A 17,017-nucleotide genomic window follows, 5' to 3' on the forward strand; every position below is an offset into this window, starting at 1 on the left:
TGGCTTTGTGTTGGAGAGGAACTCTGGAAGCAGTGGGCAAGGAGCTAAAGAGATTCTTTTATGCATCTCATGATTCTGAAGGGCATAGGCTAAGTCGTGGCTTGAGATAAGAAACATACTATCTATGAGATAATACTGGAGTTCTAGTCTTTTGAATGTTATAGATAACTTTAACATTTTATGCTTTGTATATTGAAATGTATGTTTATGAATTCAATGCTATTAAATGTTAAGATGTTTCTATGATTCACTAAATCTAATCTAGTTATGTCTTGAGTATAGTCCTTTTGGTGAACCCCATTTAAAATTCTTTGAACTTCTCCAGAAAAGGCCAAGAGTGGTGGTTACAGAGATGAATCATAATGAAGCCTGACCGCACTTGTTTTAGACATTTGCTGGCCTGATTTGACTGTTTTTCACCAGTTTGAGGGAGGAAAGTGGTCACAGGTCACAGCGGACCTGAGTTATGGGCTGGGTCTGAGAGCCTATGATCCCTATGGAACCTTTCCTGACTCTATCACCCAAAGATGTGAGACCAAAACTGGATACTGGCATGATGGCCTCTTCTCAGTCCCCATGTCATTGCAGAGGTTTGCTTAATCACAACTCTAATTTGCACCTGAGCATCTCTCCTTCCTGGATTAGTTTGTGTAACCTGACCATCCTTTAAGAATTGTTATTCTACACTGCATATTGTATGTTAACGATCTCTGTTCCACTGTGACAGGAACTCAGAAATAAAGGGCTTATCAGATGCATTCATTTTGCATTTGCATTCAGTATGCACTGAATATTTCACACACTTCAACTTTTCTGTAAATGTCGTCTTTTAAATTTATTTATTTATTTTACACACCAACCACAGTTTCCTCTCTCTCCTCACTTCCAATTCCCTCCCCCATCTCTCTTCTATACCTCCATCCACTCCATTCAAAGGGGTAAGGTCTCTCATGGATGTCAACAAAGCATGGCATAGCAAATTGAGGCAGGACATAGCTCCCCTGCTGTACAATGCATGAGCATTGTACCATAGGAAAGAGCCAGCTCAGCCATCAGAGACAGGTCCTGGTCCCACTGATAGGAGCTTCTGATACAGGATGTCTTTCTGTACACTGTGAGAATGTGTTGCTCTCATTTGTTAATAAATAAAACCACTTTGGCCTATGGAAGGAGGATAGTATAGATTGTAAAACCAAGAAGAGATACAGGAGAAGGGTAGAGTCAGGAAGATGCCATCATCTCCCCAAGAAGCAACATGCCAGCAGACAGATAATGCCACAGTCACAACAAATTATAGACTAAGATAAATGGGTTAATTTAAGTTGAAAGAGCTAACTAGTAATAAACCTGAGCCATTGACCAAACATTTATAAGTAATATTAAGTCTCTGAATGTTCATTTGGGAACTGGAAGGTAGGAGAGAAACCTCCAATTACAGGCACTACAAAAGACCAGGCTACACACTGTCACCAAGATGTGGAGGGTCCCTAGCTTTGGTCCAGAATCCATGAGCTCCCATTATCTCAGGTCAGCTATCTCTGTGGGTTTTACCATCATGATCCTGAGCCCCTCCCTCTTGCCTATATAATCTCCCTCCTTCTCATCAACTGGACTGCTGGAGCTCAGCCCAGTGTTTGGCTATGGATCTCTCATCTGCTCCCTTCAATCACCAGAATATGACTCTACTATGACAATTAGGATAGTCACCAATCTGATTTCTGGAAATGTTCTTTCTTGCCCACTTCTTTGTCACTTCTCAATGTAAAGACCATTATCATTCAATATCTGGCAAAGCCATTACTTATCCATAATATATTCCCAATTCCTAAAAGCATACTTCAGTTGAACATATTCTTATTTTGGTGTACATAGGACTATAGAGTGAGCTTCCATTTCTTACATCATCATTCTTTAATATATGTCCATTTTTATGCTTTTGTGTCTGAAATATTTCCACACTATCTGGAAGTAGTTGAGGTAAGGAAAACGATGACTATAATACAAGTATAACATTATTTATAATTAGAAATTTGAGTAATAATGATTTTATTCATGTTCTCATGCATGAAAGATTAGGTGTCATGTGCAACTTTGAGTACATTTTTATCTTTCAATTTTTCAATATTATAATTTGATTACATTTCACCCTTCCCTTTTTCCTTCCAACCCCTCCTATATAGCCCTACCTAGTCTATTCCAACAAATGCATGACCTCTTTTTTATTTCTCATTGTTATTGTACACATATAAGTATATATAGATATAGATATATTCCTAAATATAACCTAAGTCTGTAAAATGATACCTGTATATATAATCAAAAAATGAATATTTTAAATTCTTAAAAATATAGCAAAAAATGAAGTGCTCAGGGAAAATTAATTCTTTTTTTATTTTTTTAATTGAAAATTTTACTTTTCATTTTACATACCAACTACAGTTTCCCCTCTTCCTCCCCCTTCCTCTTCCTTCCCATTCCCATCCACTCCTCAGAGAGAGCAAGGTCTTCCTTCCTCGGGGAGTCCAAAAACTGGCATACCAAGTTGAGGCAGGACAAAGCCCTTCCCCCCGTATCAAGGCTGAGCAAGGTATCCCACCATAAGTTTGGGCTCCAGAAAGCCAGTTCATGCCTCTGGCTTAGGTTCTGGTGCCACTGCCAGCACGCTCCCACCCCCCACAACAAATCAAGTCACATAACTGTCGACCACATCCAGAGAGACTAGTTTGGTCCAATGCAGGTTTCCCAGATGTCAGTCCTTAGTCCATGAACTTCCACTAATTTGGGTCAGCCATCTCTGTGGTTCTCCCCATTATTTTCTTGGCCAACTCATGTTCTTTTTATTTTTATTTATTATTTTACATGTCGATCCCAGTTCCCTCTCCCTCCCTCTCTCCCTCTTATCCTCTCTGCCCCCTCACATGCACCCTGACCACTCACCCCTCCCATCCCCCCACCCCAATTCCACATATAGGGCAATGCCATCCAGGCGGGGTCATGTAGATCTGACAGGTCATTTGAAGTAGGGACTAGGGCTCCTCTCCTGTCTATAGGTTAACGGAGTATCCCTCCAAGGGGGATGTGTTCTCAAGGTCCTTTTGTGCACAGGAATACATCCTGGTTCCGCTGTCTGAGGTCCCTTAGACTACTCAGTCCTTCTGGCTGAGACCCATATTCAGGGGGACTGAGTCAGTCCCATGCTGGATTCCCAGCTATCAGTCTGGGGGCCCATTAGCTCCTCCTTGTTCAGGTCAGCTGTCTCTATGTGTTTCTGCCACCTGTTCTTATCCTCTCCATCTGCAACTGGATTCTAGTTTGACTCAGTGTTTATGTATGGGTGTTTGCTCCTGTTTCCACCAGGTATTAGGTAAGGGCTCCATGGATAAGTTAGTTGTTGATTTCACTATCCAGGAAGGGTATTTATGGTAGCCTTTCCATTGATGCTCAAAGTGTTAGTTGGCAGCAGTCTTGTAGGTCTCTAGACCTTCCTTTGGGTTCAGTTTCTTCTTCAAACCTATATTGGCTCACTCTTTTATGTTCTCTTTCTCTTTCTCTCTCTCTCTCTCTCTCTCTCTCTCTCTCTCTCTCTCTCTCTCTCTCTCTCTCCTGTCTTCTATTCCTACCCTGACTCAATCTTCCTAGTTGCACGTGTTTTCCTCTCCTCCCTCTCTCTTTCTCCTACTTCTCTCTCCATTCACTGCCCCCCCACTTCCCCTGTGCTCTGGGGGACTTGTCCCTACCCGCTTCTGTGAGGGACTTTATATGAATCTCTTAGAATACACCTTGTATCGTAGTTCCTCTGGTGGTGTGAATTATAGGCTGGTGATCCTTTGCTCTAGGTCTAAAATCCATATATGAGTGAGTAAATACTATGTTCCTCTTTTTGTGACTGGGTTACCTCATTCAGGATGGTTTTTTCAAGTGCCATCCACTTGCCTGTGAATTTCAAGATACCATTATTTTTTTCTGCAGAGTAGAATTGTGCAGATGTGCCACATCTTCATTATCCATTCTTCAATTGAGGGGCATCTAGGTTGCTTCCAGGTTCTTGCTATTACAAATAATGCTGCTATGAACATAGTTGAACAGATGTCTTTGTTGCCTGGATGTGGATCATTTGGGTATATGCCTAAGAGGGGGATTGCCGGGTTCTATGGTAAAAAATACATTGAATACATTAATTCTTAAAAATACTTGAAAGTGTTGAATGTAGGAAGAGGAAGGGGCACAAAAAGTAAAACATATTTAGAATAACCCAATGCCTGTGTGTGTCCATTTCAAAGATGTATTCTCAACAGAATAAAGTACAGTTGGTTTGTATCATGGTCAGACCTTTCACTCAGGGCATGAGAATCCCAGTGACACTCTGAGAGATGCATGCAGAGTGTTGGTTGAGGGAGACATTGGGAGTACTATTCCTATGCACAAGGTGCAACTTCCCTGACTAACCTCCTCTACAGCAGTCTGCAGAAAACATGGGTCATGAAGCCATGAGTCCCCTTGAGTTGACCCTAAGGGTTTTCTCCTTGAGTTTCTATCCCAGGAGTCACCAACCAGATAATGGTGACAGAGTTTGTGCTGGAAGGATTCTCAGAACACCCTAGCCTATGACTTCTCTTGATAGGCTGTTCCTGACCCTCTACACAGTTGCTCTAGTAAGCAACATTATGATCATTGATTTGGTCACCACAAGCACTGGGCTCCACAGTCCCATGTACTTTTTCCTGTGCAATATGGCCACCATGGACATTGTCTGGATCTGGTCTGAGCTGCCAAAGGTGCTGCTTAGCCTAGTGTCTGAGGAGAACACCATCTCATTCAAGGGGTGCATGGCACAGCTCTTCTTCCTTGTCTGGTCTGCATCGCCTGAGCTGCTGCTGCTCACAGTCATGGCCTATGACCGCTATGTGGCCATCTGCCATCCCTGCACTACAGCTCTAGAATGAGCCCACACATGTGTAAGGTCCTGGCTTTGGGTGCGGTCCATTTATGTCTGAAGGTATCTGTCCACACTGGTCTAATGACACAGCTGTCATTTTGTGGCCCCAAGGTCATCACCCACTTCTTCTGTGAGATTCCCCCCACTCCTTCCCCTCTCCTGTAGCCCAACATTTGTGAATGGCATTATGACTCTTGTGACAGATGTCTTCTATAGAGGCATCAACTCCTTCCTCACCCTACTTTCTTATGGCTGCATCATCACCAGCATCCTGCACATGCATTCTGCTGAGGGCAAGCAGAAGATCTTTTCTACCTACTCATCCCACCTCATCGTGGTCTGTGTGTACTACTCATCTGTGTTCTGTGCCTATATCAGTCCTGCTTCCAGCTACAGTCCAGAAAGAAGCAAAGTGACTTCGGTGCTGTACTCAGTCCTCAGCCCAACCCTGAACCCCCTCATCTACACCCTGAGGAACAAGGATGTCAAGCTCGCCCTGGGGAGACTCTTGCCCTCTTTCTCTCATTAGGTGAGATGGGCAGGCTGTTCCTATACACGCTTTCCTGAGAACAGCCTCATGGAGGTGGCCTGTACCTATTATTGTTCTAGAAAAACATTATGTGATGCAAATGTTGGACAATTCCACTTAGTGTTACCTCAACAACAATAAAGTTTTAAGGACAATACAACGAAAAACACAAGCTATATTTCCTGATAAATACAAACTATTTCAAAAGTAAATTTATCTAAATGTGGGTAGCCACATTCCATTTCCTACAATGTTTTCTGTGGTTCACAATGGTGATAAAGAAAAAAGCAAAGCCCTTTCATCCAGTGCAACCGTGTAAAAACCACAAAAATTTGTTTCAGAACTATGGCTAATGAATCTAAACTTCGTAAGTCATCTCAAAGTGCCAGCATGCCATATTGTCTTGGGAAGACACATGTTGTGTGACTTGGGTTCTCAATTTCACAGCTTCCTATTGATCTGTGAAAGTGAAGGCTAGTGGTATTGGTATAGAAAGGAAGGCAATTAGAGGAACAGAGGTGAAGATTTAACTTTCAAAAATAAACTCACATGTGTGATTTCAGTTTACTTTTGACAATGATGACACTGGAACTCATAAGAAATACTAATAATTACAACAAAGTGTTTTGAAGAAAGTAAATGAATATCTGCATAGGAAAGTGGAGTTCTGACTTCACATTATGTATAAAAATAAGACATGGATCATAAACAAAAATGCAAGGTCTAAAACTTTTACCACTACAATATATTTTATTCATATTCTTTCTCCTTCAACAAATCCTACCTTATCCTACCTACCTACTTAATTACCCATATAATCACTCTGGTTCTCAATATCTAACTATCTGTCTGTCTATCAATCTATCTCATATATATTTGTGTGCAGAAAGCAAAGCAAATCCAAGTCAATACAACAAAAATACCAAAAACAACAACAAAACCACACACTAAAAATGGACTCTGTGTTTTGTTGACCAACCACTCCTGCTAAAACTCTGTGAGAACAGGACTGAGGGGGCTGAGGAAAGAATGGGGACAGGAAGTGCATCTGCAGTCACTGCTGAGACACTGGTAGGAAGACAACTCAGTGAAGAAAGGGCAGCTTCTGTAGCCACTGCTGAGAAATGAGGCTGGGTCTTTCCTGACTAAACACAGTCTTCACCAACTACTGTGTTGTGATGCAAATCAGGTATATGATGTTAATCAGCTCTTCTTCCTTGTGGGCAAAATCACTTTTCAAAATATTTAATCTGTCTTGCGTTTTCAGAGAACTTAGCCCATGGACACTTGGCTCTTTGCTTTGGTCTGTCTTTTGTGAGGCAGGGCTTTATGAGGTGGGTCCGTGGGGGAGGGGTGTCTTTCCATCATGGCAGCCCAGAACACATATCAGAGGAACTTCTGTGCTCAACTAGCTTTCTCCTTTAGCCTGGGCTTTCTAGTCACTAGTCGCTAGAGTTACCCACACAGAGTGGAAACACTCTCAGATGCATGGACAGAAGTGCCCCTGGGTTATTTTTAATTCAATTATGGTGAGAAAAAAAGAGTAACATCTGTGCATCACTGGCCTTGGCCTGTTTGACCTGTTGTTTTCTTTGACACTGCTTGCTTCAAGTCATGTTTCATAACATTCCTTGTTACTAGTCTTAGGACTGTTATGTAAGCAACAAAACAAATGATAATCAGCCAAGAATAAATATAAAAATTGTCACAAGCACATATACATGCATGCATCTCTTAAATACATTATTTGGGAATTCTTATCATGATGATGTGATGGCTAAAGAAACTGTTTCTTCCTAGGAATTCATCTCGGTATCTAATAGCCAAATGTCTCTGAATCAAGTTTCTGGAAGATAGGTTCTTATTAATCTTGACTCCATGACCCCACCCAGAAATTTACAGCTCTAACAATCTGCATGTTATCATATGACTGACTACTAAATTTAGGTTTCTGTAACCTGATAATGAAGATAATCAAGGACAAATTTAAGTTTGTATCAACCACTTAGTTTGGCAATGCTGAATAACTTTTTGACTTGTAACATATGTGTGCAGATATTCAATGATTTCTTCTGGTTTTTGCCTTTAAACGCCTTTCATTCACTTGCCTCCAGGATGAACATTTTTGGGGGGAACAGATAGAGACTGTGACCCAATTATCCATTTTAATAAACATGGCTAACTGTAATCTAAATTGAGTCTGTGGATCTTCTCTCTGTAGTCTCCTACTCCATAGTATTTGTAGGCCCCAGCATTTGGAGATCCCAGGACATGGAAGCCTCAGTGCTGGGATCTGAGATATATACTATGCAGGGACAACTCTGAGATGGACTTAGAGGAATTCAACACTGGATGATACTAAGTGCATAGTCATTAGTCATTGTTGAGCCAAAGATGTGGTCAAGTACATTTTGTAACTGGGGACCCAGGGAAAAGCCAGACTTCCATCACCACAAATTTGCAATTGAGAACAAAATGAAAGTAAACATTTCTGGCAAATGTGCACTTGAAACAGGACAAGCTGGTGAGTTTTCCTGGGAGTCTAGATATTTGGGAAAGATAAGGGAGATCAGATATGACTGTAGATCATAACATGACCACACACCTACGAATACCTGCTTTTTGACAAAACAGCTAAAAGTATACAATGGAAGGACAAAAACATCTTCAACAAATGGTACTGGCACAACTGGATTATGATGTGTAGAAGACTGCAGATAGGCACATGTCTATCACCATGCACAAAACTCAAGTCTAAATGGATCAAAGACCTCAACATAAATCCAGCCACATTGAACCTCTTAGAAGAAAAAGTGGGAGGTACCCTTGAACAAATTGGTACAGGACACTGATTCCTGAACATAACGCCAGTAGCACAGACACTGAGAGAAACAATTAATAAATGGGACCTCCTCAAACTGAGAAGCTTCTGTAAGGCAAAGGACACAGTGGACAACCCAAATGGCAGCCCACAGACTGGGAAAAGATTTTCACCAACCCCACATCTGACAGAAGGCTGATCTCCAAAACTACAAAGAACTCAAAAAACTAGTCAACAAAACACCAAATAACCCTATTTAAAAGAATGGGGTACAGAACTGAAAAGAGAATTCTCAATAGAGGAATCCAAAATGAGAGCTGAAAGACACTTAAGAAAATGTTCAACATCCTTAGCTATCAGGGAAATGCAAATCAAAACGACTCTGAGATACCATCTTACTCCTGTCTGAATGGCTAAAATTAGAAACACCAATGACAACTTATGCTAGAGAGAATGTGGAGAAAGGGGAACACTCCTACACTGCTGGTGGGAGTGCAAACTTGTACAGCCATATTGGAGATCAGTATGACAGTTCCTCAGGAAAATGGGAATTAGTCTACCACAGGACCCGGCAATTCCACTCTTAGGCATATACCTAAATGATCCACATCCATGCAAAAAAAGACATCTGTTCAACTATGTTGTAATAGCAAGAACCTGGAAGCAACCTAGATGCCTCTCGACTGAAGAATGGAAAAAGAATTTGTGGCACATTTACAAAATGGAATACGACTCAGGGGAAAAATGGAATCTTGAAATTCATAGGCAAATGGATGGAACTTGAAGAACAATTCTGAGTGAGGTAACCCAGTCACAAAAAGAGGAATGTTGTATGTACTCACTTATATAGAGATTTTAAACATAGAACAACGGATCACCAGCTTATAATTCACACTGCCAAAGAAACTACCATACAAGGAGGAACCTAAGAGATACAAAGAAGGTCCCCCACAGAAGGGGAAAGGAAGAAGATCTGAGCATATTGGGAGTGGGGGGGCCAGTGAGTGGAAAGAGAGTTACGAGAGAGAGAAGGAGAGGAGAGGAGTACATGTGGGATCTGGAAGATTGAGTCAGGGAACAAAGAGATGAGAGCAGAGAGAGAGAGAGAGAGAGAGAGAGAGAGAGAGAGAGAGAGAGAGAGAGAGAGAGAAATACACCATAATAGAGGGGGCCATTATAGGTATGAAGAGAAAACTGACTCTAGAGAAATGTCCAGAGACCTACAAGGATGACCACAACTAATAACCTTAGCAACAGTGGAAAGGATACTTTAAATGCTCTTTCCTGATAATGATATTGATGACTAACTTATCCACCATCATAGAGCCCTCATCTAGTACCTGATGGGAACAGAAGCAGCCACTGACAGCTAAACACTAAGCCTAACTCCTGGAATCCAGTTGCAAAGAGGGAGGAGTGATAAGAAAAGGGGTCAAGACCAGGGTACAGAAACCCACAGAGACAGCTGACCTGAACAAGGAGGAGCTCATAGACCCCCAGACTGATAGCTGTGAAACCAACATTGTACCGACTCAGACACCCTGAACATGGGTCTCTATTAGAAGGCCTTGGAAGTCTAAGGGACCTCTGACAGAGGAATCAGGATGTGTCCCTCGTGCATGAAAGGATTTTGGGAGCACATTCCCCATGGAGGGATGAATACTCCCTTAGCCTAGAGACAGGAGGGAGGGCCTAGAGCCTATTCCAAATGACTTGACAGATTTTGATTATCCCTCCTGGAAGGTATCACCCTCCCTGTGATGTGGGGGGAATGGAATGGGGAAGGGTCAGGGAGCATGTGAGGGAGAGAGAACTGGAATCCAAATGTAAAATAAGAAAAAATAATAAATATATACAAAAATACTGATGATAAGGATAAAGATAAAAAAATTTTAAACCTCCCATGTTTTTTGTGAGTAGTGTAACTGCTATTCTCTGAACTATCATTTGTATCACTCAGCAAACTAATGGCAATGATAGGCAGTAATATTAAATAGGCATTTAAATTAAAAAATAAACATTATGGTAAATGTTCACTTGAAACAGGACATGCTGGTGAGTTTTTCTGGAAGTCTGGACATTTGGGGAAAATAAGGGAGATCAGATATGACCATAGATCGATTCTGCAGTGATGGAAACCAGACATTCTCCTATCCCCTTGGTTTTGGCATAGGAGTGAAAGTGGCCACCACATGCCTGTGCTTGTCTGGTCTCCTCTGGCTGCATGTATGATTTGGCTTTATAAGTTGTATGCTTTTGTCTGATAGATTTGTGTTTTCTGGTGTGCTTGCAAGGTTTTTTATTTGTTTTGTTTTGTTTTTGCAGAAGTTAGGACAGACTAAACACAGCATGTTGGCCTTGAATTTCATGCTGCAAAACTTCCTAGATTCTAGGAGACAGACTACGGTGTTAAGATGTGACCTAGAAAGCTCTCAGTGAAATATAATGACAAATTTAGAGTGGTCCAGTCAACACTCAAACTGCCAAGAGAGTCTGCCTAGTGGTCACAGAGAATCCTGGGCATCATGACCAGTTTCATAAGACCAATCATAGGCCCTCCCTCCTTCTGGAGCCCCTCCTTCACTGAAATGTTGAGCCTTCAAAGGCTTCTCTAGTTACCAAATCAACCAACCAGAGTAAATACCCAAATGAAATGTCTAGACTATCTGTTCTGGTACCTATGGAGGAGAGGTTATTCCTTCACAACCCATGCATCAAGGAACCTTGATATCAGCTCTAGTACTAAAGCTACCTGAAATTCCAAACCTTTCCATATGAGCAGAACAGGATGGCTAAAGGTGTGTTGGGTAATGCTTTGGAACCCAGGGAAAAAAAACTTTGCCTAACATCTAGGCATTGTTTCAGCAGGATATCCAGCTTGTATCCAGGCTATTGCTACCACTGCACTGATGGGAAAGAGAACTGATACAATAACCTTGGGACAGGAATTGGTTTTCCTCACACCACACACCACTGAAATGATCATTCAGGGAGCTTCTGAGCACTGAATGTTAGACACACACCTCATCCATTATCAAGCTATACTTATAGATGCATCCAGAATCAGATTCTCACCCTCTTCAGTGTTATATCCACCATGCCTCCTGCCTGACAATGATGAACAGCCAGTCGACTGCTCAGGTTGTTGAACACCTGCAATGTGGATTACTGGATCCTTGTGACTAGCTGCCCCCACCAGGAAGGCAGGTGTGACCCTACTCACAAATGAAAGCAGTTATGTACAGGAAGGGGTCAGTTTTGCAGGAGCAGCTGTGGTGACACTTACTGGGGTAATTTGAGCTCCCTCAATGATTATCTCAGTGGTCTATGGAGTGATGAAACTGATTCCTTTCCCAAAGTTATTTTGTTAGCTCTCTTTCAATCTTAGCCTCAAGGGACACTTGTCCAAAATGCAGAACTGATAACCTTGACCCAGGCACTAAGATGGAGAACCAGCCATTCAGTCAACATCTAAGTTGATAGCCAGTATGCCTTAGTCACTGCATGTGTCTTTGGTGCTTTGTACCAGGAACAGGTCCAGTTGACATCCATGGGAAAGGAGATCAAAACAAACAGATCTCTACCCTAGTAACAATGATTTCACTGCCAAAGAATCAGTTGTTGTCCAGAACAACAAAAAGGGAACTCAGTTGAAGGCTGAGGTATAAACTTTGAAGGTGCTATGGCCAAAAGAGCAACCATAGAGCCAGTGGAGCATCTGCAAAATTAGGCCCTCCCCCAATTCTCATCTTCATGCCTGAGCCAGACCTGATAGAGCATTCTACATTCATGGATGAGGAATAAATTGGTCAGACAGCAGGACACAAAGATAGAGGAATAGTGGGTTCTTCAAGAAAGACACCCCATCCTCCAGCTGTCCTGGGGCCATCCCTTCTCTCTCAAATACATCAAAGTACACACCTGGTATTAACCAAATTAAATTAATTAATCACAAACAGGTACTTTCTATATCACAAGAGGAACAAGACAAGGTTGTCTACTCACTCCATATCTCTTCAATATTGTACTTAAGTATCTAGCTAGAGCAGTAAGACAACAAAAGGAGATCAAGGGGATACAAATTGGAAAGGAGGAAGGCAAATTTTCACTATTTGCAAATGATATGGTAGAAGCTTTCCTTTCAGAACTGTTGGTGTCTCGATTTGTTATTCCTAAATATAGGAGGTCTTCCTGGTACCCCTGTGAAAAATGCTACTTTTATGCCAACAAGTCAGGAATTTTAGGACACTAAAATTAAACATGTTTCAAAAAAAGTGATGTAGGGGGGACAGAGGGTGGAGCCAACAGTCCACACAACTTTGGGGGACTTCTTGGAGCAACTCTGAACACAGGAGACCTGCCTATCCACTTGGGACCATGTGGGTCCACTCTAAGTTCCCCCAAAGCAAGGCCTCTGCTAAAGAAAGAGGCCTCAGGTGGAGAGTGCCAGGTCCCAGTGAGATCCTACTATTGGTACAGAAACATCCCGAGGATCAGCCCAGCCTCTGTCCTATTCCACCAGCCATTGGCTAGAGGTGAGTCTGGACCCAATTTAGGGCCTCTCCCCTAAAACCTCCCCCCCCGGAACTCCCTGGTTTGGCCCCGGATCCCCCTGCTCCTGTGTCCTGTCCCCATCAAGAGCACTCTTGGAGCGCTGATACACCCCCATCCATCCCCATTGAGAGCCTGCCGCCCCACCCTATCCTGCCCACTGTCCCACCACCGCTCTGGCTGAGCACTGGGACAGAGGGTGGAGACAACAGTCCACACAACTTCGGGGGACTTCTTGGAGCAACCCAGAACACAGGAGACCTGCCTATCCATGCGGGACCACCCATAATTTCCACCTGCTTGGTATCCAACCCCACCTCCAATCCTCTTCTGGAGTTCCGGGCCCCACCCAGAGATCTGCCTATCTCTGCGAGACCACTCTGAGTTCCTGCTGACATCTACTGGATCCTCATCGCTGACTCCATCCCTGGGCCTCTGTCTGTGGAGAGACCTCCTAGAGAGCTTGGACCACACAGAGCTACAGATATTGAACCTCTGACCCACATAAGCCCACCGGGGAAGTACCATAGGGAGAGGGAGAGACCCCACCAACACCTACTAGAAGAGGCTATGGGAAGACAGGAATACAAGAAATACTTAACAACAGAAAGACAAGCATGACACCACCAGAATCCAGGGAATCTACCCGAACTAGAACGGAACACAACAACAAAGCAGAGGAAGCAGAGGGAACGACTTCAAAATTACCATCATAAAAATGATAGAGGCCCTCAAAAAAGATGTGAGAAAATCCCTTAAAGAAATGGAAGAAAAAGCAAACAAAAAAGTGGAAGAAATGAACAAATTCATTAAGGAAAGTAAAGAAAGTACAAAAAGCTAAGAAAACACAATTAAGCAGGTGAAGGAAACAGTTCAAGACTTGAAAACTGAAATAGAGAAAATAAAGGCAACACAAACAGAAAGAATGCTGGAAATAGAAAAACTGGGCAAACAATAAGGAACTACAAACACAAGCATAACCAACAGAATTCAAGAGATGGAAGACAGAATCTCAGGCGCAGAAGAAAAACTAGAAAAAAATAGATTCATCAACCAAAGAAAACCATAAATCCAACAAATCCTTACCACAAAATATCCAGGAAATGTGGGACACCATGAAAAGGCCAAACCTAAGAATAATAGGCATAGAGGAAGGTGAGGAAGCCCAGCTCAAAAGTGCCAAAAACATATTCAACAAAATCATCAAGGAAAACTTTCCAAATCTGAAGAAGGGCATGCCCATGAAAGTACAAGAAGCATACTGAACACCAAATAGGTTGGACCAAAGAAAAAAGACCCCTCGATATATAATAATCAAAACACCTAGCATACAGACTAAAGAAAAAATACTAAGAGCAGTGAAGGAAAAAGGACAGGTAACATATAAAGGCAGAACTATCAAAATAACACCTGAATTCTCCATGGAAACCCTCAAGGCCAGAAGGTCCTGGATTCATGTTCTACAAGGATTAAGAGAACACAGATGCCAGCCTAGACTACTATATCCAGCAAAACTCTCAATCACTATAGATGGAGAAAACAAGATATTTAATGACAAAACTAGATTTTCCCAATATGTATCTACAAATCCAGCCCTACAGAAAGTATTGGAAGGAAAACTCCAACCCAAGGAAGGTAACTACACCCACAAAAATGTAGGCAACAATTGATCTAACTACACCAGAAACCAAGGGTAAAGAAGAACAAATATTTTCAAATTACCACTGCCAACAACAAACCTAAAACAAACAAGCATCAACAATCAATGGTCCTTAATCACCCTCAACATTAATGGTGTTAAATCACCTATAAAAAGACACACTCTAACAGAATTGATAGGAAGACAGAATCCATCCTTCTGCTGCATACAAGAAACACATCTAAGCTTCAAAGATAGACATTACCTCAGGGTAAAAGGTTGGGAAAAGATCTTCCAATCAAATGGAACCAAGAAGCAAGCAGGTGTGGCTATCCTAATATCTAACAAGTTAGACTTCAAACCAAAATTAGTCAAAAGAGATGAAGACGGTCATTTCTTATTCATCGCAGGAGAAATCCATCAACACAAAGTCTCAGTTCTGAACATCTATGCCCCAAATACACAGGCACCCACATTTGTATAAGAAACACTACTAAAACTCAAAGCCGATATAAAACCTCACACACTTATAGTGGGAGAATTCAATACACCACTCTCAACATAGACAGGGCCACCAATTAGAAACTCAACGAAGAAACAAAAGAACTAACAGAAATTATGTCTCAACTGGGTATAACAGACATTCAAACACAAAAGAATATACCTTCTTCTCTGCTCCACATGGAACCTCCTCTAAAATCGACCACATACTAGGAGCCATAACAAACCTCAACAGATACAAAAGAACATATCCCCCATGGAGGGATAACTGCCTTAATCTAGAGACAGGAGAGAAGCCCTAGTCCCTACTTCACAGGACCTGTCACATCTACATGACCCCAACTGGATGGCATTCCCCTACATATGGAATTGGGGTGGGGGATGGGAGGGGAGGGTGTTTAGAGTGCATGTGAGAGGGCAGAGAGGGTAAAAGGGAGGGGAGGAGGGAGAGAGGGGTGGGCGGGAGGGAGGGAGGGATCGACATGTAAAATAATAAATTAAATTTAAAAAATGCTTTGACTCCAAAATTTAAGTTGAAGGACAAGTTACTGGGGAAAAGGATTTCTATTTTTGTTTCCACAGAAAATGAAAAGCTGTGGATTCCTTCCAGACTAATGTGGTTTTATCACGCCAGACCGCCTGAAACAGAGTACAAGGAGATCCTACATTCAAAACAGCTGGACAAAACAGCCCTACAGAGTACAGCCAGGATATCTGAATCTTCTTTGAATCCCCCATGACAGCGCCCCTTAACAGCAGGAAGTAGTTTGGAAAGAACGACGCCCAAATTCCCAAATATTGGGTATAAATGTTTGTTTTCATTTAATTGGACTTTGTTATATAAAATAAAATAAAATAATAATAAAAAATAAAATACAAGTTGTAATCTCAAAAAAAACAAAACAAAAAAAAAAAAAAACACAAGAGAATAGGAATAGTCCCCTGTACCTTATCAGACCACCATGCTTTAAAATTGGAATACAACAACACAAATAGCAGAAAACCTGCAAACTCATGGAAACTGAAAAATGTGCAATTGCACCACAACTGGGTCAAAGAAGAAATAAAGAAAGAAATTAAAGACTTTCTAATATTCAACGAGAATGAGGACACAACATACCTGAACTTACAGGACACCTTGAAAGAAGTGCTATGAGGGAAGATCAATGCACTAAGTGCCCATATGAAGAAAACAGAGGACAGTCACATAACAGAATTAACAGCACAACTGAAAGCCTTAGAACAGAGAGAAGCAAACTAACCCCTTAGGAGTAGATGCCAGGAAATAATCAACTTGAGGGCTGAAATCAACAAAATAGAAACCAGGAAAACAATATAAAAATATCAATGCAACAAAGAGTTGATTTTTTGAGAAAATAACAAGATAGACAAACTTATATCCAAACTAACGAAAAAGCAGAGAGACAACATGCAAATTAACAAAATCAGAAAAGAAATGGGGAACATAACAACAGACACAGAGGAAATCCAGACAATTTTCAGGTCATACTTTGAAAATCTGTATTCCACAAAAATTGAAAATTCAAAGGAAATGGACAAGTTTCTGGATAACTATCACTTACCAAAATTAAATCAAGAACAGACAAACAACTTAAAAAGACCTATAACCCGCAATGAAATAGAAGCAGTTATCGAAAGCCTTCCAACCAAAAAAAGTCCAAGGCCAGATGGATTAAGTGCAGAATTCTACCAGACATTCAAGGAAGAACTAATACCAATACTCCTCAACCTGTTCCACAAAATAGAAACAGAAGGTTCATTGCCAAACTCTTTTTATGAGGCCACAATAACCTTGGTACCCAAGCCTCACAAAGACACAGCTAAGAAAGAAAACTACAGACCAATATCCCTGATGAACATCGATGCAAACATATTCAATAAAATATTGGCAAACCGAATCCAAGAATACATCAGAGAAATCATCTACCATAAGAAGTAGGCTTCGTCCCTGCAATGCAGGGATGGTTTAACATACAAAAATCTATCAACATGATCCACCATATAATCAAACTGAAAAAG

General features: G+C 41.5%; 1 pseudogene; it reads left to right on the plus strand.

The window, feature by feature from the left end:
- Positions 1-2,746: 2,746 nt before the first annotated feature.
- On the plus strand, positions 2,747-5,465 carry LOC127227728 (olfactory receptor 13A1-like; annotated as a pseudogene).
- Positions 5,466-17,017: the final 11,552 nt, after the last annotated feature.

The sequence above is a fragment of the Phodopus roborovskii genome, unplaced genomic scaffold (assembly GCF_943737965.1).
Source record: "Phodopus roborovskii unplaced genomic scaffold, PHOROB, whole genome shotgun sequence".
Taxonomy (NCBI): Eukaryota; Metazoa; Chordata; class Mammalia; order Rodentia; family Cricetidae; genus Phodopus; species Phodopus roborovskii.